Source organism: Micropterus salmoides, unplaced genomic scaffold (assembly GCF_014851395.1).
Source record: "Micropterus salmoides isolate LMB-PRFRI ecotype aquatic unplaced genomic scaffold, ASM1485139v1 Ms_hic_scaffold_17, whole genome shotgun sequence".
Classification (NCBI taxonomy): Eukaryota; Metazoa; Chordata; class Actinopteri; order Centrarchiformes; family Centrarchidae; genus Micropterus; species Micropterus salmoides.
Genome location: NW_024040817.1, coordinates 7,463,504 through 7,490,047, shown reverse-complemented (window position 1 = coordinate 7,490,047; position 26,544 = coordinate 7,463,504). Strand labels below are relative to the sequence as shown.

The 26,544-nt window shown below is 40.7% G+C and overlaps 1 protein-coding gene across 1 annotated transcript in view; it reads left to right on the top strand.

Annotated features, from left to right (window-relative positions):
• The first annotated feature begins 21,394 nt into the window (after window positions 1-21,394).
• Window positions 21,395-26,544, top strand: part of LOC119908169 (voltage-dependent calcium channel gamma-7 subunit-like) — a 39,329-nt gene continuing 34,179 nt past the window's right edge. The window contains exon 1 of the mRNA XM_038725936.1: window positions 21,395-21,713. The gene's annotated coding sequence lies outside the window, so the exon portion shown is untranslated. The remainder of the gene's footprint in view (window positions 21,714-26,544) is intronic.

Here is a 26,544-nt window from a genome sequence, read left to right as displayed (position 1 = left end):
AACTTATTAAGTCACCAACAAATATACACTAAACTTCAGTAAATACACTGAACAAAATTATGAACGCAATACTTTTGTTTTTGCCGAGATTCATCGTGAACTGAACGCAAAGATCTAAGACTTTCTCTATGTACACAAAAGGCCTATTTCTCTCAAACATTGTTCACAAATCTGTCAAAATCTGTGTTAGTGAGCACTTCTCCTTTGCCGAGATAATCTATCCACCTCACAGGTGTGGCATATCAAGATGCTAATCAGACAGCATCGGTATTGCAGAGGTGTGCCTGAGGCTGGCAGCAATAAAAGTATAAAAATATAATTTTGTTCAGTGTAGGTATCTTGGCAATTTTATTATGTAACAAATAATAGTCATTATTTATTGTAAGATATTTTACAAGCTAACAGAGAATATGCACTGGAGTTGATGGAGTTAATGTGTTGGTCACTGAACATTGATATTGAAAACTGTTACCTTCACCAGGCAATGATTGGCACTATTACTATTACTGCTAATATTCCAGAGAAAACACTTAAGGACGGGGCGGCAGTGTCACTTCTTATGTAACTACGACCACGTCAGTGCGCCTAGTTTCTGCCTCCAGTCTGATCGCTGCCATATTTCACTTCAAGTGTTTGCAAGCTCTTGGACAGAGGCAGCCTCAGGCAGGTGCTGCTGTCTCTGACAACATTTCCTCAGACAAGCACATATAACATCAGAGTATCTTACATGCGCCGTGCTTTGATTGGGCACTTTTGACTTTTCACTTGCAACATCTCACCATTTTACTCTTGCTAACACGTCTTCTACTAATCGTTGTTGTTGCTGCTCTATCAGCAAGGCCCCGGAGTTATGTGATAAGAGGCACTGGCGCCATAGTGGGAACAAATTAAGAGGATCCTCACTGTTGTTTCTGCAGAGACTGCTTCCCTGCTGTGATACAGTACGTGGAAGTTGGAAGGATTAAGAGAAAGAGAAAAGCCTGAGCCAAGACATAATGCCTCTTTGAAATCCTCCGCACCGTCTGCAGACGACTAATTTCCCTCTCTATTCAAATCCACTCTTCCTCTCTATCTTTCTCTTCCTACATCGCCCTATCCATCTTTCTCCTACGGTGGGTCCCTGTCTTTGCCTCCTTGTGTCCTTCCATCTTCAATACACTGCTCTTAATGTTAAAGCTGAATTGTGTTGACTTCATGTACATAATGTTTGTCTTGCCAGCTGATTTCCTTCATTAAACTGTATGGAAAATGTTCTGCTCAGTGACTAGACAGGAATGTGTCCTGTGAAGTTGGTGCAGAAACATACTGACAGCTAAGATATCTTTACATATTACCACATTTAATGTAATTGTCATCAAATATAATAGCTTTTTGCTCTGTCAAATGGCATCATCTGCTGTATCTGTTTGCTACAGCTTGCTGTGAGTGAAACTAACATTTTCACATCATAAAGACTTTTTAGACATATAGGGGAAAATGAAAAATGACAAGAGGCTGTTCTGCCAATATGAGAAACTGATTTGCGGAGGGTCCACCTCATCTTCTGCCTTCATTCTCCCTCTCTTTTGGCAGCCATTCTGCAGTCTGTTCTTATTGTTCCCTCTGTCCTTTGCAACCTTCCTTCCCTCTCTCCTCACATTCACCTCTCCTCCATCCTCCCTCCTTTCCCGTCCTCTCATTCGCTCTACAGCAACAATCATAATTGCTGCAGAGACTTACAATACAGTATTGACAGCTCACGCAGCAGCAAAAATAATGCACATGCTGACACACATTTTTCAAGGACAGCCAGGCCTCACACACAGTGCGTCAGTAAACAGTTTAGATATGATTGTTTGTATCAATATATTCAACATTCAATAAAGGGGCATAAATAAGTCTTCTACGTTTTCACCAATGTGCATAAAATGACTGTGAAGAAAAATTCAAGTCATACTGAAGTTTATATAGAGAGCCAAATCCTGATGTCACTTCAGGGCTAGCCACTAGCTTTTAATATAGCCTGTGACCCAGTATAATCTTCATACATACTATATGTTCTTCTACAGCACCTGCCACTAGAATTTGAAACCTTTTGTAATGTAAAACATTTTTCCACATGTTATGCATCATTGCAACAGTTGCTTCCTTCCATGTCTGTAAAGACACCTTACAGGCCACAGGATGATTGCCTTAAATTACACAGGGGACACTTTGGTTTCTCATTTGCATTTTTATTATGAGCCTTACATCCAAGAGGCAAGTGCCTAACCCGAGCATTGTTTAACATAGCTAACAACTGTCCCACTGTCAAAGCTTTCTGGGTGGTACTCGCACACTTTACAATATGTCTCATACTTGTTAAGATGTAGACCTAATGTAGAGCATATTAGGCTGGACTGGCGACCTGTTTAGGGTGTACCCCACCTTTCGCCCCCCGCGACTTTGTACGTGGGATAAGCGGTTGACGATGGATGTCTCTGTGACTGAACCACCAGAATGAATAATCATTATAACAAGATGTGTTATTTACAGGCCCTGCGATGGACTGGCGACCTGTCCAGACTGTACCCTGCCTTTCACCTGATGTCAGCTGGGATTGGCTCCAGCCCCCCGCGACCCTGTACGCAGGATAAGCGGTTGACGATGGATGGATGGATGGTGTTATTTACAGGGATAATGCTCTACTTGTAGAATATTCCTAAGCAAATTAAATTTTTTCTCTGGTTGTGAACATGGTATAATTGGCTGAACCACATCCCTTTCCTGTACCTCTATTCTTCTTATAACCTATCTCCTCTGTGACTGTCCTTTGAAGATGCTGACCTTCCTGTTTGACAGCAAAATCACTTTTTTCTACTTCAGTCAATCTGCCTTTGTCATCCATTCTTTGCTTGATCCTCTCTCTCTCTCTATCCTGTGGCTTAACCCAGTTTACTTTTTTGCCAGTTACAGTACAGTACAATAAAAGTGCATGCTCTTAAATTTTTAAAAGCAGGATGGTGTGAAGCCTGTATCAGTATCTCATTGGTTGTGTTTATGGAGAATCATACCAGTGTCTTAAGGCTATGCTTCAAACAAACTAGGTTGTATGAAACAAGTCGACAGGCAAATATGTTTAGACCTGATGAAATGGCCACACTGAAAGGTGGGGCAAAAGGCTAATGTCCAACGAGAGGCCAAGGCAGTCAGACCTTCTCTTCTCAAAGGTATTCATGGTGTTGGACCCTGTAGTACACAAGAAAAGTAACAGAAGCATGAATGTGAACGGACACCCAGGTTGTTGGCCCCAGAAAATGATAAAAGTTATTGTTTCATTTCATCAACCACAAGTTTCTTAACTTCCCTTTGTCTCCTGTTGTAAAGACAGTCTTGCTTCCTCATTCAAAGGTTTTCACTTTGTCCTTACTGATTAAAGAATAGTGCTGGGACAGTCCTCACTGGAACAGGAGGCTGGCACATAAGAAATCTGTCTTGCTGAGTTACATTACTTGTTAATAATAGCATTTTGGATTGTGAATTAGTGATTTGTACATTCAAATGCGGGCTAGTTTTGAATACTGGTTTGGTTTTAAATTGGCCATTTGCTAAATTCACACCCCCAAACAATGATTGTTCAATCATAACCTAGCAACTGGTACTAAGCACGGGAGGTCTGTAATGATTTGGATTTCTCCATATGCTGAGGCCCTGGCCAAATAATAGCTGTGGGCCACCAGTGAGATTGGTTGCCTAGCCCAGTTGAAACAGTGTGCATGGAGGTGTGAGGTTACAGGTTCTGATAGAAAAATACAGATCTGGAACATCCATTGTGTGGGAGCCAAGATGAAATATATTAGATTTTAGAGTAACACTAGAGGCTCTGTCCTGCTTGTTATTTGGTTCGGGGAAGTTTACACTCCAGCAACCCCAGCCAAACTTGTGTTATATATCATCCTCAAATCATTTTGTTTTATATAAGTGAAGCATTCTGTTTGAAAGTATGAACATCTACGCGTAAATCTAACGACTTGCTTGCTATTATGTTAGAATGAATAACATTTACATTTTGATTTAGAATAACACCAGTAGGCCTACCTAGCTACCCTTCAATACACAATTATTGTTGTTTCTTTATTTCCCTGTTGTCTACATGGATCATCAACTGGTCAGGGAGGCTGACTATTTGCCTCAGACATAAGTTTTGCTTCACTGTTTCAGCAATACATATCATTTAGGCGGCCGCCATGTGCATATTTAGTTTTCAACCAATTCACGGACTTAACTCACAGCATTAGCACTAGCTACCTACAGTAAAGTCATAATTTCAGCTGACAAAATTCACGGTCATCGGCTAGGAATGAGAGGCTTTTGTTTACTTTTGTGTGAAATTATAGACCCATTGTTTCAAAAATGGATAATTTCAAGTGGTAATCTGCCACTGTTATCATTGTAAACTGCATACAGTGGGGAGCTTGACAGGCATAGCAACAAGAGGCAGTGTGTAGTGAACGGTCAATTCCTTGTCAATTTTGTTCAATTGTTCAATGTTCAAAGAACTGCAGAAGAGGAAAAAACATGTTGGGGTGATTTTTCCTCACCAAAAAGAAGCTTTGAAACTTTTAACAGTGTTTCCTCTGGGAGAACAGCATCATCCCACCCAATAACAGTATTAGCCTGTGTGTAATGTTTTGCACTGGAAAGATTTATTTTATTTTTCTCTTACTCAGTTCCTTTCTACATCTCTGTCCCAGTTTGTCTCTGTCTGTCAGTCAGACTCAGTCATGTCTAATAAACATGATTAATTTGTCTGTTACCATTCGACTCATGTTTTCATCCCAGTGTTTTGTTGAACGTTTTTCCTCTCCCTTCCCACTGTTCTTCTCTCCGCTCCAACTGCTGCTCATCAGCCTCCTCTTGTCTTCGCACCACCCCTACTCTCTTCCTTTCATTTGTTTATCTTTTTCATAATTCTGTTTCCTCTCTTCTTCTGTCCTTCCTTCCTTCTCATCTATTTTCTTGCTCTGTCTTCCTCCATTCTTTCTTTGTTCTTTACCTTCCCTTCTTTCTTATACCTCCTCCTACTCTCTCTTCTGAATTCTTTACTTCCTTCATTGTTTTCCACCATTTTCCTCTCCCTCTTCCTAATCACATCAACGCCTCATTCGCTCACTGTCAGACCTCTCCCTCTGATTTTATAATCTCTCCCTCGCTGCTTCCTTCCCTCCATCCTTCACCACTTCCACACCATGTTATTTTCCTGGTGGAATTTCTCTGAAATCACCGTTGTCACAGCAACCAGATAATGGCTCAGAAAGTATTCAAAACAAGCTTTCACAGAAGCAAAGGTGGGGGGTATTCAACCAGGTTTACTGCTGTTCTACAATACATCATTCTTCTTACACATATTGTGCACGTGGCATTAAGACACAAGTGCTATTTTCCATACTTGCGATTAAAAAACAAAAACTCAACACACTTTAACATCTTCTATATGTTCTTGTGGTGGTGTGGTATAAATATTCTCATTTATGGGCATGGTCTTGTACAATTCCCCAGAAATTAAAACCTGAATCAATAGATTTTTTTTTGAAGGGGCACTTGAAGGCAAGCTACATGATAACTTAATATATTTACTTAGCTCTGTTTTGGTCTCCATCCACTCCTGAGAAAACATTTCTCAACATTTCAAATTTGGTTTGTTACAAGCAACACTCATTTTACATTACACATAGTTGATGATTTAAAGTTGACTTCAAAACTGATTAGACACCTTTAAAGTTCTTTTGCAGCTATTTTGCATTGACAGTCAAGCAGAAGCAAAGAGACTAATTTCTACTCCAACAGAAGACTCAGTAGACCATAATGCAATGCAGGGTTTTGTGACAGGGAGGATTTTGTGTGACCTGTTTGGCTATTGTTTACTATTGAAAACCTCTGATTATTGCTTGCTTCACCATATAAAACCCATATCTGATTAATCCCCCTTTTCTTTGTGCTTTTTCTAAAACAATTCTGGGACATTTAACAGAAGTAAAACTGTTCAATGCTGGGTGGTTTAACATAAGGATGTAATGCATTTTGTTCCGCTAGAATACACAGATCACCCAGGGTGCACATTAATGCCACGTGCAGGCAGTTAAACACATGCACACACAAACATGAACGTGCAAGCATGCACAAACACAAATACTGTATACATGGAGAGCAAAATATTCACGTGCAGCTTACACGCATGCATGGACATGCAAATGTAAACACAAACACACTTGAGTCATTTGACATTTACATAGCTTAAAATGTAGTGACATTATGCCCCTGTCACATCTTTGTTTTGGTTGTCTGTGTGTACAGTTATGTTCATGTGACTTAGTGTGACATTTGCATCTATGTACTGAGGCCCTAAACTGCAGTACAAATGGCCCAGAAGTGTCGGCAATGCCACATACATCATGTGTAAATTTTAATCATTCTAAATAATTCCAAGTGGAGTATGAGCCTATTTGTTTTTTGCTTTTAGGATGATTCCATGCTCCACTGGAAATGTTGTCTTCTTAGCATACATATTTTGAAGCTGTTTTCAAGATGGTTAAACTCATCACATAAAATGCAATGTGTGAATGAATAGATAAATTAAACAAAACAATAAAGTATTTTATAAATAGACAAGACAAGACAAAACAAGAAAAGACATAACATAGTGAATTCAAATGATTCCATTGTGTTGTGAAATCATTTGAATCCACTATTCACTTAAAATTAATTCTCCAAATGAAGTTACCAAAGTTCAGGAATGAGACCACGCCTCTCTCTAGTCCAACCACCTGCGTCTCATTCAATTCGTTCACCTGTGCCTCCCTAATCCAATCACCTACACATACAGTGGGTACGGAAAGTATTCAGACCCCTTTAAATTTTTCACTCTTTGTTTCATTGCAGCCATTTTCCAAAAATCAAAAAAGTTCATTTTATTTCTCAGTAATGTACACTCAGCACCCCATCTTGACAGAAAAAAACAGAAATGTAGAAATTTTTGCAAATTTATTAAAAAAGAAAAACTGAAATATCACATGGTCATAAGTATTCAGACCCTTTGCCGTGACACTCATATTTAACTCAGGTGCTGTCTGTTTCTTCTGATCATCCATGAGATGGTTCTACACCTTCATTTGAGTCCAGCTGTGTTTGATTATACTGATTGGACTTGATTAGGAAAGCCACACACCTGTCTATATAAGACCTTACAGCTCACAGTGCATGTCAGAGCAAATGAGAATCATGAGGTCAAAGGAACTGCCTGAAGAGCTCAGAGACAGAATTGTGGCAAGGCACAGATCTGGCCAAGGTTACAAAAAATTTCTGCTAAGATTAAGGTTCCTAAGAGCACAGTGGCCTCCATAATCCTCAAATGGAAGACGTTTGGGACGACCAGAACCCTTCCTAGAGCTGGCCGTCCGGCCAAACTGAGCTATCGGGGAAGAAGAGCCTTGGTGAGAGAGGTAAAGAAGAACCCAAAGGTCACTGTGGCTGAGCTCCAGAGATGCAGTCGGGAGATGGGAGAAAGTTGTAGTAAGTCAACCATCACTGCAGCAATCCACCAGTCGGGGCTTTATGGCAGAGTGGCCCGACGGAAGCCTCTCCTCAGTGCAAGACACATGAAAGCCCGCATGGAGTTTGCTAAAAAACACCTGAAGGACTTCAAGATGGTGATAAATAAGATCCTCTGGTCTGATGAGACCAAGATGGAACTTTTTGGCCTTAATTCTAAGCGGTATGTGTGGAGAAAACCAGGCACTGCTCATCACCTGTCCAATACAGTCTCAACAGTGAAGCATGGTGGTGGCAGCATCATGCTGTGGGGGTGTTTTTCAGCTGCAGGGACAGGACGACCGGTTGCAATCGAGGGAAAGATGAATGCGGCCAAGTACAGGGATATCCTGGACGAAAACCTTTTCCAGAGTGCTCTGGACCTCAGACTGGGCCGAAGGTTTACCTTCCAACAAGACAATGACCCTAAGCACACCGCTAAAATAACGAAGGAGTGGCTTCACAACAACTCCGTGGCTGTTCTTGAATGGCCCAGCCAGAGCCCTGACTTAAACCCAATTGAGCATCTCTGGAGAGACCTGAAAATGGCTGTCCACCAACGTTTACCATCCAACCTGACAGAACTGGAGAGGATCTGCAAGGAGGAATGGCAGAGGATACCCAAATCCAGATGTGAAAAACTTGTTGCATCTTTCCCAAAACGACTCATGGCTGTATTAGATCAAAAGGGTGCTTCTACTAAATACTGAGCAAAGGGTCTGAATACTTATGACCATGTGATATTTCAGTTTTTCTTTTTTAATAAATTTGCAAAAATTTCTACATTTCTTGTCTAGCCAATTTCCCTCTCGTTTCTCATTTCTCACATCCCCCCCAAAACCCTGTTTCTCCTCCTCTCTCAACTGGCAGCATGGTGGCCCAGTGGACAACCCTGTGGCCTAACACCAAGAAGGTCCGGGTTCCTAACTTTGGTAGTCCCAGGCCTTTTTGTGTGGAGCATGTACTCTCCGTGTTTGCGTGGATTTCCGATGGGCACTCCGGTTTCCTCCCGCCATCAAAGACATGTGTGCCAGTGTCAATAATTCAACCAAGTAATTATTCTTTTTCTACCACAGGAACCACAGAGCAAGCCACTTATCGAGACGTGGCCCTACCCGTTCCTTGCCATTCCACCTACCGTTACCCTAACCACCCCCCTTCATCCCTCCTTTTTCGACCCCTTCATCTCTCTTTTCTTGACACCTTAATCCCTCTCCTCTTGACCCCTCCATCATATTCCTCCTCATTATCCAAATAAACTACCTTTTTATACCTCATAATTGGCCGTGGTCTTTATTAGTGAACCAAAAAATATTTTAAATTTTTGTTCCTGTATTTTGAATATGTGATTGGATACAAACTGTTGACTGTTAAACTCTTTAATGCTTTTCAGATTCAAAACAGAAATATATCAGCATTTTGCCTTTGCAGTTGCCTAAAGTAAACGTATAGTGCCACACCAATGAACTGCAGGCGAAGGAGCTAACTACTGTAACAGCTATCCTCATTACCACACCACCAGTGTCTGCAGTCCATTAATGTAGAAATCCATCATGCCTATGCTCACGTGTAGATCAATGTACAGCTGGCTATATATAGCACTGCTCATGTATTGGATTTCCCTTGCAAGGAGCTAAAAATAGAGTGAGGGGCGAGGAAAGCGGGGGCAAGAGGTACCCCAAAGGAATAAGAAACAGAAGGATAGAGGAGGAGAAGGGGGAGGATACATAGGAACTTATTTGCTGTACTAGTTATGCAGCTTTTATTTTCCCCTTTTTCCCCATGGCATGTTCTGATGTTTATACATTTCTGTTTGCTAGGTATTATGTCTTTTATGTGAAATAACTGCACATAACCGCCTGTTTTCATAATCACAATTTTTCATTGATGTTTTTATGTGTAAACAACAAAATTCTTAATGATAATGGTGTGCGACAGGGCTGGTAAACCCTGGACAGTTACATATGTGGATCAGCTCCCATTTATCCCCTTAGCACCTTGGTGCCGAGGGAGTTTTACTTGCAGTTACTCCACAGTGGAGCTCTTAAAGGATGCCTCAGGCGGAAGTAGTAGGTTTCCATGTCCACTGGGAGATTTTTACAAGCTGTGCTAAGCAGAAACTTGTGTTCAGCGCTGATCGAGCTGCTGTTGCTGCAAGGAGGCTCCCTGTCTGCCAGCCAAGGCTGCCAGCTTGATGGTAAACATCTGAACATCAGGTTGAATGTGATTCACAGAAGGTGATAATGATCCTTGAATGATAATTTTTTAAGTTAAATTGTTTTGCTCAGAGCTTACTCGGAAATAGGTGATGAGATTAAGGCTGTTACTAATTAGTTTCATTATTGATAAATTTGTAGATTATTTTCTTGACTTCAATCTATCAAAAAAAAAGAAGAAAAAAAAATCCATTCACAATTTTCCAGAGCCCAAAGTGACATTTTCAGATCCCTGACCCGAAATTGAATTTTCAGTTGATGAAACCATTGAACCTATAATTTTTAGCTCCAGTTGAGATCACTGGGTTGGTTATATGAGGATTAAAATGCTGTGGACTGACAATAATACACACAACATCCATTCAATTTGGGGTTAATTACAATGAACTACTGATTTTGGCTGATGGAGGAGTTCATATACGTTTGGTTTTCAGTCACTTGTGTATCATTAAGTGCCAAGTTTCCCAATCATAATTACAATTTGGATGTCAAGACCAACTTGTAGTCCGTGGTTAATAAATTGAGACACCAAGCTTATCTAAAGTATTTTATTTACAAAGAACAGTTTTTACACTGTGAGTTTGGTAGTGTATTATAGGAGAGTCAGTGTGTGAGAAATGTGCTGAGTGGATGTTGGTGAAAAAGGATCCAAATTGCATCTCACAGAGAAATCCTCTTTCCAAGAGGAATTGGATGGCAGTTTTATTAGTGGTTACTGCACTGTAACTTTTACTGTCCTGTTTTCTTTTTCTTTGTTTTTAGCTTTTTACCATTGCTTTTAATTAAATATTTACACGGTGAGAAATTAGTAGGTAACTGAGTGAAAAGACAGTGAGAGCGAGATTGAACAGAGTGAAGGAAGCGGTCTTAAATCTTGCGCCCGAGTGATTTGCAGGAACCTCTGTCCAACTGTAAACACGCAGGTGGGTCCAGAGTATAACTGGATCAAAGTGGCCTGCGGACAGACATTTTCTCTGTAGTGTCCGAGGGTTTTTGGAGATTGCTATGGACCCGAGTACAGACTAGCTAGAGAAAGTAGATTAAGTGTTCTTCTCTGTTTATTCTCTTTTCAGAATAATTGTAACTCAATTATTTGCTCAACCTCAGCCTGTTTTTATTTTCCATTGTAGCAGACCTAAAAATTTTTAGTTATGCATTTTGATAAATTTATGAGAATTAAAACCCAATTATGAATTCATAATTGAAGATTCATAAAATCAAAATTTTCCTCGTTAAGGGCACCACCAGAGTTGTTATAATCCTAGAGTCTCCGGACCTCTAGGTAGTTTTGAATAATTATGCAATTATTACTAGTGATCAGTTAGTTAATAATTGCTCAATTATCTTAAATCAGTCAGTCAGTCTCATATCTAAAGGGTCAATTCTCTTGGCAGGAACTAGAAATAGGCAACACACACAGCTCTTGATTATATTACAGTGAATTTATTCTCTAACTAAGGTGATAAAAAGATGGTTGGATACAGGGAACATAAACATTTGCTGAACAATGAGCCTGGAGGTTCGATTGTGGGAAGCATTTGACTCATACGGCATAGAAGAGCTAATGAAAGTAAACTAATGCTATGAGTTAAAATGGACATCTGATCACAGAACGTGTGTTAAGTCTTACTGCTTGTCGACAGCCTGCTTTTGGCCGGTTGCACAGGTCCCACTAGCTGCCGATCCTGGCTTTTGCAAAGATCGTCTCTCCTTAGGAACTGGGAATATTGTTGATTCATCCTTAAATTCAAGCTGGCAATTAAGAGTATAGTAAAACATTCCTTTGTCATCATTTCTAAAGGAATTTTGTAGGAAAGTATTATGAACAAGTATTGATTACATCAGATGAAGGAGTGTCTTGCTGAAAATAAAAACACTGCACAAGTAACTTCTTTTCAGCACTAATATCAACAACAGATAGCAACAACAGTTAACATAACTACTCAAATAGAGGCAAACGTATTCAGGTAACTAAAGATTTAATTAAACTTAATTAAATGCTTTGAATCTTTGGAGACTGCAGTCCCTTTTACATTGAAAGTTCGGTGTCTGGACCATGTCACACTTGGGTGAGACAAGGAGTATCCCTTTGATGTGGTAATAAAACAAAGAATAAGGTCAATTGCCACGGAAACATGTGTGGGGGCCAGTTTTGATAGGCTGTTTAGGGAAATGCCAATGGCTGGTTCGTGTCCCTTTGTCAGTTTAACAGTCAGGCCCCGCGTTATCAGCTTCGGAATCAAAAAGGTGCCAGTTTTATGGTCGGGATAGCACTTAGAGAAAGCAACTTTGACCCCTCCCCTTCTTCTCTGGGGAGGAGAAAGGAATTTAGGGTAGCTCCAAATTTATTCAATGTAAAATGCACAAATCCACACCGTTGTTCACTACACCATTGAACTTTTTTAACCCTGATTGTACACTGCAATGTAACTTTTATTATATTTTAATGTGTATTTCCCTCTGTTGCTTTTAAACTTGTTGATATTTCCCTGTTGCTTTTATGTTTTATGTAAAGTACTTTGAATTACCTTGTTGAAATGTGCTATACAAATAAACTTGCCTTGCCTTGCCTTGCCCAGGTGCTACCAGTAGCACTGAAAGGACAATCACACCTACCAATTATTTATAAGACAGAAAAGCCAAACCTACCAGGTACACTCAAACATGTAAGTGGGCCATCGTACTGTGATTTAGACCCAGATTCTAGCTTAAGCGCACAAACAACTGGGAGTTGATTGAAAAGTGGTTGATAAAAAAGGTTAAATGTAAAAACATTCACAAATTCAACCCAAGCATCCTCATGTTTGAACATGGTCTTTGTTGTAGATAATCCATGACTAGCACAAAAATCCAACAACAAACAACCAGTTGGGTTTAGACTAAGGATGCTGTTCCCCCCAATCACATTCTTAGTCTGGTGCCTCCCCCGAGTCTCCTTTGCCATGGGAGACCCTAGGAATAAAATATCCATCCATCATCAACCGCTTATCCTGCATACAGGGTCGCTGGAGCCAATCCCAGCTGACATTAGGCACGAGGCGGGGTACACCCTGGACAGGTCGCCAGTCCATCGCAGGGCCACACATCGTCTATGTGTGGCAACAACCACTCACACCTAAGGACAAGTAACCAATTAACCTAGACTGCATGTCTTTGGATGGTGGGAGGAAGCCGGAGTACCCGGAGAGATCCCACGCAGACACGGGGAGAACATGCAAACTCCACACAGAAAGGCCGGGGCAACCGGGGTTTGAACCCACGACCGTCTTGCTGTGAGGCGACAGTGCTAACCACCGCACCACCGTGCCACCCAGGAATAAAATATATTTGATAAAATATAAAAAACATACATTTTATAATATACTACCATACACACGTTAACATTAAGGCCATTTAATGTTTTATCCCACTGTGGGTCACTTTCTTGCCAGAAACCAGTTCTTCAGTTGCTGACTTGTTAGTTACCTTTTGATTTTATTAGGATTGGATCAATGAATGTATTGATTGTGAATGGCTATTTTAAGACTCACTCTGAGCCAATACAGCATCCTTCTCTGAAGTGTACCCTTTGTGTAACTATTGATTATTGCTTAATCATGTTTTTAAATAGACGTCTGCCTCTCTGCAGGGATATTAGTATTGATTCAGTGATATTTGCTCTCAACAGAACCCTGTTATTTAACTGTACAACAGAAAACCAGATAATTGAATGTGAAAAAGACTTCTATCCATTTCCTGTTAAGATTTAAGCACAGTTACATAATACTTAGTATCCTCATAGTCCTTTATATTTATCCCTAATCTTGTACTGCAGCAAAAAACATAGTTACTGATTAGATTAGCAGCCTCTACCAACACTGAGTTCTGCCCTGTTAATAAGAATTAAAAAGTAAGTAAGAAGTGCTTAGTCCATATTTGCGCATTTGCATATTTGAAGTAACTCACCTCCAACAACTAAGCCCTCACCCCTAGAAACAAATCGAAATCTAAAAGTGTGATATTTATCTATACAGATGAATTGGATTTGGAGCAGTTGTGAAACAGTAAGACTTTAGCAAAGTCTGATGGCTGCATCAGTAGTTATTTTTTCCCTGAGCAGCAGCAGAAGGCAATTTGACTCAGGACCAGTTGGCCTGACTCGGGAATAACTAGTTAAATAGGCCATGTGCTCCCTCGCTATTACTATGTTTGTGATTATGAGTCACACATTACTCTGTAAATGGCAGGAGGTTCCTTAACCCTCTACTTTTCTGGGCCTCATTAGAAGTGTTTTCACTGAGAAGTCAAGTTTAACTTCATATTCAACTGTGTTTGAGCTTCCCACCATGAAAGCAAAAATAACGGAAGTGTAGAACACTGTAATCCAATAAGTTTTACATAAATTCAAATTGTCTTCTGCTCCTATTCAAAGCAGGATTTAATCTGATGGACAATAAGATATGTTTTCTAAAATAAGAAACAAATAGACAGTGTGTAAAAGTGTCAAAAGTGTATTTTCAGTATTTCATGTTTGAGATTATTTCAGGTGAAGTACATTTCATTTTAAAACATTATGTACAGAGAAGTTGAAAATACATTTAGCCATTATATACATGTATAAAGGACAGATAACAGAAAGACATGTGATCAAATATAAACAACTGTTCAGTCAAAATATAATATATGAAGTATTTGAATATTTAATAGTTCCAAGATAAAAGACTACTATTTACAGAGTGGATTTATTCATTTGTGTTAGAATGTGTTACTCCATGGTAGAAAAATTAACAAGGACTTGTTAGCACCTGATAGTTTGCCTGAGCTCTGCAGATAATGAAGTCGTCTTTTTTTCAGCTCACACACTTTCTCTGCCATGGATAAGTTTAGAGTTTTCCCCTGAGAACAGGACTTAGGAAAGTATATTGCTCGTCCTGTAACTGAGGGATGAGAGCCCACCTGAAGTGGGGTCGACCCATTTTGAGGCTTAACCAAACATTTTTTCTTAAGGCTGATCCTATTGAAACTTGTGTGAAAATGTAGGCCATTGGCTGGTAAGTGTCAACATGTACTGAGGGATGTGCTTACCATTGAGTTTGTATCCTGTAGAAACCACATGGCACATGCCAGGGCATGTCAGGCTCTCATTGCACTTGAAAGAATAATCATTTACAACCCAGGCACAATTTTTAAGATGATATAGATCTTTCCTCATGGTATCTGCTACTGCATCACTGGCTGCTGTTTATTAACTGGGTCTCGTTGTAGGAGTCCTCCAACTGCATGTACACTGCATAAATCCTGCAAGAAATGTTCTTCAGTGTAGAAGCACTGCAGCAAATGAAGGCGGTGGACTGTGTAATTCTAACCACATGTCTGGTTAAGTTTTGGATCAGTTTTAGGTTGACATCTTTTGTTAACAGTGTTTCCTTTGTTTGGATTATATTTATTTGCTAACAGTTAGATGAAGGTTGTATATTAAGTAGAAAAGCTGGTAGAATCCACATGCACTACTCTTTAAGGGTTATATCAATTTCAAAAGAGTGCGCTACCTACCTCTTTTATGTATAACAGAAATTGCACCTCAAATTGTAACAGAAAGTGTATGTAACATCCTATAATTGGATTGGTATGGTGATGCTCCAGAGTATCATTATTATTCTGTTCTATAATGTGCCAATCACAGTTTTAGCCCAGGAACCAGCTAATATGAGAGTCTGGGTAAAGATAGTGGGGCATCTGTGTGTGTGTGTGTGTGTGTGTGTGTGTGTGTGTGTGTGTGTGTGTGTGTGTGTGTGTGTGTGTGTGTGTGTTGGCAGGTGGGATGTATTCCCTTGTTACCCACCCATGTACCCATGCATTTACACACAGACAAACACAAAAACACACCTACACACACACACACAGAGTGAGTCACAGGGCAACACAGCCTACTGTATCAGTCTGTGGGTCGCCAGGGGCTGATGGGGCCACTGAACCATGAAAGAGGGTATGGAGAAATAACAGACAAGCACACAAACACACACACTTGCACAATATCACATGCAAAAGCGCAGGGAAAGACATGCACAGAATTATTTTCTTGCACAAGCAAATATGTGACATCCTGCTTTCTCTCTGTCTCTGCCACTCTTGTGTGTCTTTGAGATTGTATATTAATGGACTGATGTCTTTAAAAAGCTAAAACACAAGCTGTTTTGCAAGAACTCTGTCTTTTTTCAGTAGCTAAGGTTACTGCATTTTTCTCTGGCAACTAAAGCGCAGTTCACAGTTTTTTTCAATTGCTAACCTACATTGGTCAGAACTGAAGACACACTGTCGAAACTCTTCACACAGTCAGCGAAACAGAAGTGTATGTGGCCAAAACTGTGGATTTTTTTTCATTGCTTTCACACAAAATGCATTCAATCATCTCTTTCTCCAAAATCCATGCACCATTTTCTCATTACTACTTCACCCCCTCAAAACACTGTATATCTGCAGCACATTTTTCAGATGCTAACACATTGTGTCCAAAACACAGATGGCAAATGTCCTGCAATGCTGCAGTAGCTGGACAGATATATATAGAACATCTTAGCAGAACATTTATGTATATTTAATGTTTGTGTCTATTTACATAGAGAAAAGTGTTTAGTGTTTTGAATGTGGTTTTACTGTAAAACTACAAGATGTGTGTTAAGCAGGAAATGTGCTTATATTTTAGAAGAATTGGTTCAGGGGGTTGGTACATGAATTACAGGTTGTGGTCATTGTGTCTCAGGTACCAGTTTCACTGTGTAAACAACTGAGAAAAACTGTGTCGCAGCACTGAAAGGAACTTTTTTTTCACAAGTAAGTTGCTGTTTTTTCTGGTAATTGATGTACCAACCCCTTGAACCACATGCCATCAGAGCAGGGGTATCCCTCTCTAAATTCAAGAAGCTCATGAAAACTCATGTCTTCTAAGAACACTTCCTCTCACTGTATAACACCTCCGTCCCCTAACCTCTTACAATTCTCTTGTATTGATTTGTTAACTCTTACTTCTTTCTCTATGTTTTTACCCCTTTGATATTGTACGTGCTAATAGCTCTGACTAGTATTTACTGTCACTGGAAGATCTCTTACTGCATTGATGCTTGTAAGTTGTTCCTCCAATGTAAGTTGCTTTGGATAAAAGCATCTGCCAAATGAGTAAATGTAAATATAGAATTACATTGAAACAAAAAAATGCACAGAAGGGATAGAAACAAAAAGCTTGTCCTGGTCTTATCTATATGAACTTCAGCCTTTGGCCACATATTCTCATCCACATCGCATCTATTGTCATCTCTCTTTATGCACCTGGATAGAAACACTTATAGTTTTTTTCAATTGCTAAGATGCAAAGGTCAAAACTAAAGCCACTTTTTCAAAACTCTTCACACAGTCTGCATTACCAACTTGGCCAAACAATTAATCTCACCTGCAAAAGTCACTCAAACCACCAAAACACTTCATACAAGTCTCAAAATGAACTCGTTCAACCAAAACACTGACAACAAGTCTCACTCAGAAAGCATTCATTGTCACTCATAACACACTGACCTACAAAACACTAACAACAGGAAGCATTATGTAAATTTGATTAACTTTATCTTTAAAATGTGAGAGATTTTTCATATAAAGCAGTATTTCATATAGAATACAGTTGTTCTCAGTCACTTTGGTACATTTCTCAGATCAGAATTGAAATTCTACTTGTTCAACCTCCACATCATCTAGTCACGTGTGCACATCATATATAAAAGCAATTTCTCAAATTGATCGAAATTGCAAACGGCAAATGCTTTGACAAATTTATGCAAATGATTATGTACAATTGTCTGCTGTTTCCTACATTATCAGTTGCTTACTGTTTCCGTTATGCTATCCAGTGCTGTAAAATAGTCTTGTCTTTTTCTGCATCACAATGACAAATACAAATAGTTTTGGAAATGTTGAGGATGATTGTAGAAATGTACCAAAGCGACTGAGAAAAACTGCATTCAGCAATTTACTTGTAAAAAAAAAGTTCCTGAAATTTCAGTGCTGCAGTACAGTTTTTCTCAGTTGTTCACACAGTAACACTGGTACAGGATACACAATGACCACAACCTGTAATACAAGCACCAACCACTTGAAACAATTCTGCTAAAATAAATGCACATTTCCTGCTTTACACTCAGCTTGCAGTTTTACAGTAAAACCAATTTCATAAAACTACAAACATTTCTCCATGCACATAGACGTAAACATAAAATGTGCGTAAATGTTCTGCTAAGATTTTCTATATTTTTCTGTCTGGTTGCTGCAAAAATGCAGGATATTTGCAAATCATTCTGTTTTGAATGTGATTTTAACAGTTTTGGACAAAGTGTGTTAGCATTAGCACATATTTAGAGTTTTGCAGGTGGTGAAGTATGAGAAAATGGTTCATGGATTTTGGAGAAAGTAGTCACTGAATGCATTTTGTGTGAAAGCAATGAAAAATTATTCACAATTTGGTCCACATACACTTCTGTTTCGCTGACTGTGTGAAGAGTTTTGACAGTGTGACTTCAGTTCCCCTTCGAGGGAACTCGAACTGCGTCGGTGACAACACTATGGGAACGCCTCTGGGCGTGGCAGGGCTGAATCATGAATGAAACTACTCCAATTCTATTGGTGTTGCTAAAACGGTAGCATGTGACGGCGTAACTGGAGGTGTATATAAGCACGCCGGCACACAGGACACATTAGCTTTTTTCTATTCAGCAGGCACTCTGAGCATGTTTGAAAGCTCCACTATTGGAGGATCGTTTTACCTGGAAGTTTCCGACGAAGTGCGTGTTTCCTGCCTAGGGATGTCGCACGCCCAGGCAGCTCTCGAGGGGGCTGCCTGCGGCCATTGCGAGGCCCTGTCCACGACTGACTACTTCCCCTCTGCTGGATTACAGCAATGTTGCAGACATTAAGCAGCAAGGCTACGGAGCGATGCCTCGGGTTGAGGAGGCGTTAGCGAGCTACCTTTCTCCCACCCTCATGTCATCCCTCAAGACGCCGGCGCTGCCCACCAAGCCATGTTGTGCGACATCCGACCTGGTGGGCATGGCTTACATGGCGGCGGGTCGAGCTGGTGCAAGCCTGCACACTATGGCCATCCTGCAGGCGTACCAGGCCGATCTGCTCAAAGACTGTGACCAAGGGGGAGGCCCCTCTGAGGAGGACTTCACCGAGCTCCGTAGAGCTACGGATTTGTGCTTCATGTCACCAAGGAGACGGCCCGTTCCATTGGCCGCTCCATGGCAGCATTGGTGGCTACAGAGCGCCATTTGTGGCTCAACCTCTCGGGCATCCAACAAAAGGAAAAGGCTTTCCTCCTCGATGCGCCCCTCACGACTACTGGCCTGTTTGGTGAGGCAGTAGACACTGTCGTCAGCAGGTTCCAGCACGTCAAAATGCAGGGAGAGGCGTTTGAGCAGTATCTCCCAACGGACTACGTTCCTAGGGGTGGTGTGGGACTCAAAGACGATGCGGGCCCACCTGTCTCCGGCACGCGTCGAGTCCATTTTGTCCACAGTGACCAGAGTGCAACTGGGCCGCACCATCACTGCGAAACACTTTCAGAGAGTGTTGGGTCTCATGGCAGCAGCGTCCAGTATAATACCTTCTGGCCTGCTGCACATGAGAGCCCTGCAGTGGTGGTAGAAATCCAAGGGATTCTCCCCGAGGGGAAATCCGCTCCGTCTGATATGGGTTATGAGCAGGTGCCTTCGTTCCCTGTCAGTATGGAGGAAACCTTGGTTCCTGTCCCAGGGTCCCGTGTTGAGAGCGTCATGTCGCCGGACAATTATTTCAACAGATGCCTCACTCACGGGGTGGGGTGCGGTCATGGACGGCCGCGAGAGGCTCCTGGCAGGAGCATCATTTCTCTTGGCACATAAATTGCCTGGAAATGTTGGCGGTTTTCAGAGTTACAGAGTAGTTTTTGTATTGGATAATCTTGTACGTAAAGAGAAACTTTTAGATTTTAGCACTTTTAGCATTTTAGAAATTGGTTAAATGACTGTATATTCTGTGTAAACAACATGAATTGTGGTAATTGTAAGGTATGAACAGGCTGATGTGGGGCTAACTGTGTTTAGAGTTTTGAAAATGTGACTACAGATCGGACAAAATGATGAAATCCCTTGGTTAAGGATAGGAAAACTGGGGTATTTGTTAAATACTGAAAAAGTCAACACTGGCAGTGAGCTTGTCCAGTCTGATCAGTCTGAGGCAATTTACCTGGAAATTCTCCATTGCTGCGGTTTGCTAGTCAGGGTCATAGTGAAAAGACATTTGAAAAAAAAAAACACCATGGAGCTTTAAATCAAACTGCTCTCTTATTATTTCTATTCTGTCTGGTTATACAGCAGGCTGACTGGGTTTAACTTCTGCCTACTGCAACTGGTCCAGATTAACCCTCTACGGTGCCCAGGCCAAAAATGATCTGTGGGCCAGTAGTGAAATTTGTTGCCTGCTTCGACCAGTTGTCCATTAGATGGTTCTGAAATTCCTTGAGTTCCAAATAATCCCACAATCATCAACTATTCTTTCATACATGTTTTAAAGTGATGATGTAATAATGACATTCACCAATGTAAGTTATTACTTTCAGCCTATTCTAACATTACATTATTGCTTATTATCATTATTACCTCATCATCACTTAAAAACATGTAATAACACTTGATTACATCTTACAGTTTGACATGTTTCTAACACATCGACATCTTCAGAGGATACATGTTGGCACAAAGCATTTCCTGCACTCAGAAACCAATAATACTCCCATCTCCCCAGTAGCTTCTTCTGTCCGTTCATTTCATTTTGTTAATGATTTTCTTTAGAATTGATTTATCATAATGTAAGCTAAATTACAGATGCATGTTTAGACGTTTTGATGCCAATTTATTCTGCACCTGTCAAACATTCATAATTTTAGTGTGCTGCCAAGGAATGATTTACTGTACTGCAGTAAATCCAGCCGGAACCCTCTGATAGCCATTTAAATTAAAGTCCATAAAAATTGCCAAATAACTAACAATGATTCCTTCATGTTGATTTCAACAACATGTAGGATAACTATTTATTATCATATCGACATTACACCACTTATTAAGTAACAATTAGTAGTTTGTGTCACATTATCAAAGGATTTATTATAACTAAACAGTTAAAATTAAAAGTTTTTCCTGAATCATGCAGAAGTTTTTCCTGAATCATGCAGAAGGACATTTCCAGAGTATATCAACATTTGATTTTAGTGGCTCCTAACAGAGACAAAACTGTCAAATCAAACTGTCTCCATTTGTTTAATCCCTTTGGCTCCCTACTGGAGATTTATTCACTGCTGTCAATCATTTTCCTCAGTTATTATGTAACCAAATAATGCAAACTCACATTACAGATCCATGTTTGGGTGTTTTGTTCATTAGTAAGTTACACGATGCTAATTGTTGCTGTATGTTTGAATCAGTCATGCTGTCAGCTTGCATGATGTGTCCTCAATTCCAGCCAGCATGCTCTTATGCCATGCTGTCTCTGTGCGAGTTTGCGCGCCCGTGTCCTTTTCTCCCTCTAGCCTACATCACTGTAACCCCCCACCCCTCCTGCTCTTCTCTTCTTCACACATGCACACACCAGTCCCACCTCCCTGTACCCAAACTACAGTGAAGCCCATTCAACCGATTCTCCGCAGTGCTGAAAGAGCAGAGAGAAGTAAAGAAGGAGGAGGAGTGAAAGAGGAGGAGAAAAGAGAGGAGAAGAGGGGAGATACGGGGAAACACGAAAAACATAGGCTATAGAGTGTTTGTGGCGAGAGCAGGAGAGAGGGGAAGAGAGAGAGTGTGAGAGAGATAAGGGGGAAACTGCAAATTTGGTGGCCAGGCTTCTCAGTGCGCACAGATCTCTCGTCGGCTGCACTGTCCGACCATCTCTCCGCTCTGCAGGGTGAGTAAAGCTTCTCCTGCCTTATATTTAACTGCGCCTCACCAAAACCTCCATTCCACCCATGTATCCCCCAACATTTCACCTCACTCTAACCGACCCCCACTCACATCTGTTTTACACATCTTTGGGCTTGTTGAGGCGTGCTCTGCTTCTTTGGCTGCGCACGTCAGGACTTCTCTTTCGGCTACAGGGATGAGAAATCAAGCTCATGCATGTGACTGAGTGTTGACATCAACATTTAGCTTCCCTCGTCCCCCTTCAAAAAAGCCAGGGATGTTGTATAAGAGAGGAGGCTCAAATCTCTCAGCTCACCTCGGGTTGAGGAGAGAGGAAATGTGCGCTGTTTTGTTGACAGATGCATGTCTGCACGGCTGTTCCCTGGCCTGTTCGCGGAAGAATGTACTGTACAGTGATTAGTGTGGCGCATTTGGAAGGAGCGCGCTGTTACACTGTGCGGTCAATATCTGGAGTCTGGAGAACAGCACAGTAAAGCCGCTTCGCTCACGGCAGCGCGTGGTGGAGAGAAGAGAAAGGGAGGGAAGGGGGGCGAGGTTGGGGCAAATTGTGTGTGGATGGTGTGATTGTGTCACTACAGTACATGTGTGTGTGTATCAGAGAGAGAAAGAGGAGATAATAGGGAGGAGAGACCAGGAGTGAAGCAAACGTGTGTGTGTTTGTGTGTGTGCATGTGCTCTAAAAACTCTTGGCCGCTTCTTGGGGAACCCATCCTGTGATGCTGTTCCAGCAGACTGCAGCACTTCTTATTGGGTCCATCTCTCACTCCCTCTCTCTCTACTTACATACATATAGGCTACATAATATGTGTGTTGTAGAAAAGAAAAAGGGTGACAAAGAGTGAGAGGGAGTGAGAGAAGAATGGCGGTTCCTTCTTTTTAATTTCCAGCTAATTCCAGTCTGTATTCCGGTAATTAAGGTGAACCACTGTATACAAGCATGTGAAACACTGCAGAGATGTTCCTCCTGAAAGGAAGAAAACAGTGCTGGATATGAAATGCAATATATCTATATAATAGCCTATATCACAGTTTCACAATTTATTAGTTTAAAGTAGACCTTATAATGACAATTTTGGAAAAATGTGTGCTCTCACAAATCTATAGGCCTATTACAAGTGGAGTGACTTAAAGGGACTATATGTAAGTTTTTCAATGAATTTAATTAAATTTTCATTGTCTTATTGTCAATGGGCTCAAAACTCACTTAGAAATGAAGCACACGCCAGTTTTCTCCCCTGCTTGCATCAGCCGCTATTCTGCTTTGTGTGAGGTCTCCGGGTCGGATTCAGCCCTGTGCGCGCTGCCGAGCCTCTCTTGTACTACAGCGGCAATACGGCAGCTAATGACATGCAGTCGACTAATACGATCAAACAACCGGCTCACAGCAAAACACAGGCTCCACGTAAGGATACAAAACAACAATAAAGGTTTATGTGCTGAAGCCCATCAGACCAAACAGGTTCAGATGATGTTGAGTAAGAACAAAGTGAGCATTAGTAAAGCTGGAGACGCACAGAGAAAGTAACGTTAGCTCGCAGGCTAACGTCTCGCAGTTGCTAATGTTTTCCGGTGCAAAGTTATATATATATTAGCTTTCCATATTACTTAACCAACTAACGCAACCTGTGTTACTATCCTGTGTGCTACTGTTAATTTAGCCTGCAAGAAAGGATGTAACGCTCAGTCGCTGTAACTAACGCGACCCACATAACATAAAACACTGCAACAAAACAGCCACAACTACCCAAAGGAAGAGCCATCCGATATCACTAGTTACAGTAAAGTTACTTACTGCGGTCTAACTGTTATAAAGTGTGACACAATCGGATTATAATATTCAGTCCAGCTCACTAACCGTTTCATTATCATCCAATACATGTAGCTGTGCTGACAGTGTTTCGGATTATGCTCGCTCATGAGTTCAAGCGAGCACGCGTACGAGCACACACCTGGTTGCAATCTTAGAACCACACCTGCTAGTGGCCGCTGAAAACTACATAATGCCCCTTTAACCTTTAGCTAGTATTTGAAAGTGTTTGCATTAGCTGTTCTAATGCTGCATTCGTGTAATATGGAATGGGCAGTGACAGAAAATATTACTCATGGCTATAACTTGCAAGTGACATTCAAGATGGATATTGTTAGTTACCAGTAATCAGTGTTTTACAAACTGAATTAAAAATTACATTCTGTGGTTCTATGATGAGCAGAGTTGGTCGTGAGGGAGTGTAAAATAGCTTGCATTAAATAGGGTGCCTCGATTGGTGGACTTGAGATGATTGAGAAATCCATGTTTTCCTTGTAGACATTAAAAACTCCATATTTGAAAATGGCTAAGAGATAGACCTTGCTTGAGTGGCCTTGGATGAGAGGGACGCGTATTTTACTTCCTGTCATGTGTTTTATGTTTCTGAAAGCAGCAACATCAGTTTGTTTGGAATAAGATAAAGGACAGGATAGTTAGCAGGAACAGTAGCAACTAACTCAGGCTGCCCAACGCATTAAATAAGGCTGATTGGTCATTGGTGGTACACTTCAAACTATGACGGTGTAGGTCTCTCATTTCTGGACTTCCCTGTCTAGTGTAATGTGCAGTCTAGTGATGTGCAGTCAACGTCAAGTGACGGTGTGAAAAGAGCAAAAATAAAAATCAGTGTAGGGAGGAGGTCAGTGTGCTTGGATGGTTCAAACACAGGGTTTTCACCCAGGCGACCGCTGTTTGTTTCCTGTGTGAAACCAATAGTTCATGTTGACTTCTTTTAAACTTATGTAACTTACAAACATAGACTGTATAAAATAAGTGGACGTAGTCATCGTGACATCACCCATTGGTTTCTGGACTGCCGTTATGAAGCCTCAAATTTGGTCGTTAGGCCGTCGCCATGTTAAATTTTTGCAACCAGCGGCACCGGATATGACGATATTTGGAAAAGGCGGTTGCGGTAGTTCACTTGGTTAGCTAGGTGCATCCGTAATTCTCCAGGATGCTAATTTTAGCTTGCTTAGGAAAAATTAACAGACGACTTTTCAATCACAAGCTAGTCCCGCCCTAAAGCATAAGCTGGAGCTTTTTGTAACCAGAGGAGTCGCCCCCTGCTGGCTGCTCGGTAGAATGCAGGTTTAAATTGCTTTCGGGTGGCCTCACTTTTCAGCCCTGATTGTTTCCGCTTGGTTACAAATTTATCGTACTTAGTGTTGGTGCCTAAACCTGGCCAAACTGCGACCGTTTCATAATGTTAACCGCATGTTTATTGTTACAATGACAACAAAAGTCAACCGACTATGATGAAATGTTTCTCAGCTAGCTTTATTTTGAAAGTCTATCCCAACGTTGCATATTTATTGTTTCTAACTTGACTACGGAGTCCTGCAAGTGCAAAGCTGGCACTGGAGAGGGACCTACAACGTCATAGTTTGAAACGTAGGGCCACTAATCAAGCTGCATTTGATGATTTGGGATGGAAAATGTGTTGACCAACCATAGATGAACATGTCACAGTCCTGTTCACATTTTGAGAGGTGATCTCTTGAAAATGATTTGCACTATGACTACTTGCATTTTATTATAAAGATGGAGACAAAACCCCCACTTACCCTTAACAATATAACATTTCAAAAAGAAAATGTTTCAGCCATCAAAGACCTGAAAACATCAGGAATTGGTGTCACTCCCCCCAATCAAAGGCCAAGGGGTCATTAATACTGGAGTCGTTTCGCAACAATCTTCCAACAATCCAACAAGAAGAAATCCATCTGAGAAGTGGAAAGAGAGATGAGTTCTGAAATGAATTTAAAGAAAAACTCTTTCCATCCTGTTCTTCATGATAAGGACTGTGACTTTCTATTGCACGATTTAGGAAATATAGTAAACCATAAACTGAGATAGAATTAGACAAGATAGGTTGAGGGACAGTAAATTTAGCTTTAAGACCTATGCTTACAATGTAACATAATGTGTTTTGAATTAAATAATTTGTTCCTCTTAATAATACGAGTGGGGCATTTGTGAATTAATGTAAGCTCAATCAAATTTAAGCTATACAGTGGGTTAAGCTGTACCTTAACATAATCTATAGGTTTATCAGGTGTAATATACCTGACCTATATTAGAACTGTGTAGTTCCCTGCAGTGATGTTTACAGATCTGTACACTGGTTGTACAAGAAGTGAAGTATCATCATCGTCAGTTGGCATGCAGCTTTCTGAGGTGAAGGGAAATGAATCACACACTAACTTCAGTTGTTTAAATGGCTGATTGATGGTGTGACTCACCAACAATGGCAGGGTCAGTGCTTCATTTCCCACCAGGGTACTCAACGTACTGTAAAGTCTTTGAGATACATTCATCCACTGGTGAGATAACAACACATCTATGCTGTCGTGTTAATACTTTGTGACTTTGTGATACATGTTTTATTGCCACTTCAGTAACAGGGCGATTTGGTTGTGACAAATTATCGACTCTAGAGCTGATAAAACCTAATCCAAGAATTTAAGGAGTTTAAATTTGGCCTATAACCACATTTTAACCAACATTAAACCATTTTTATTCTTGATCTTGTCAAGGTCAAGGGGGTCTAGAGAGCCTCATCAAGAAAAAATCTTTACAAATCATTCACAAGTCTGGCTCTGGCTTGTTTGAGCCCGGACTTTAATAATACAAACTTTCACCATAATCCTGAACTGCTACTGAAAAATCAGTTAAATCTAGACTCCATATTTCTGTACGCTAATTACTGAGAGCAGTCATCAACAGTATCGATAACAGGCTTTAATGTTAATAATGGCATTAGGTAAAGAATGCCTCTAAATTT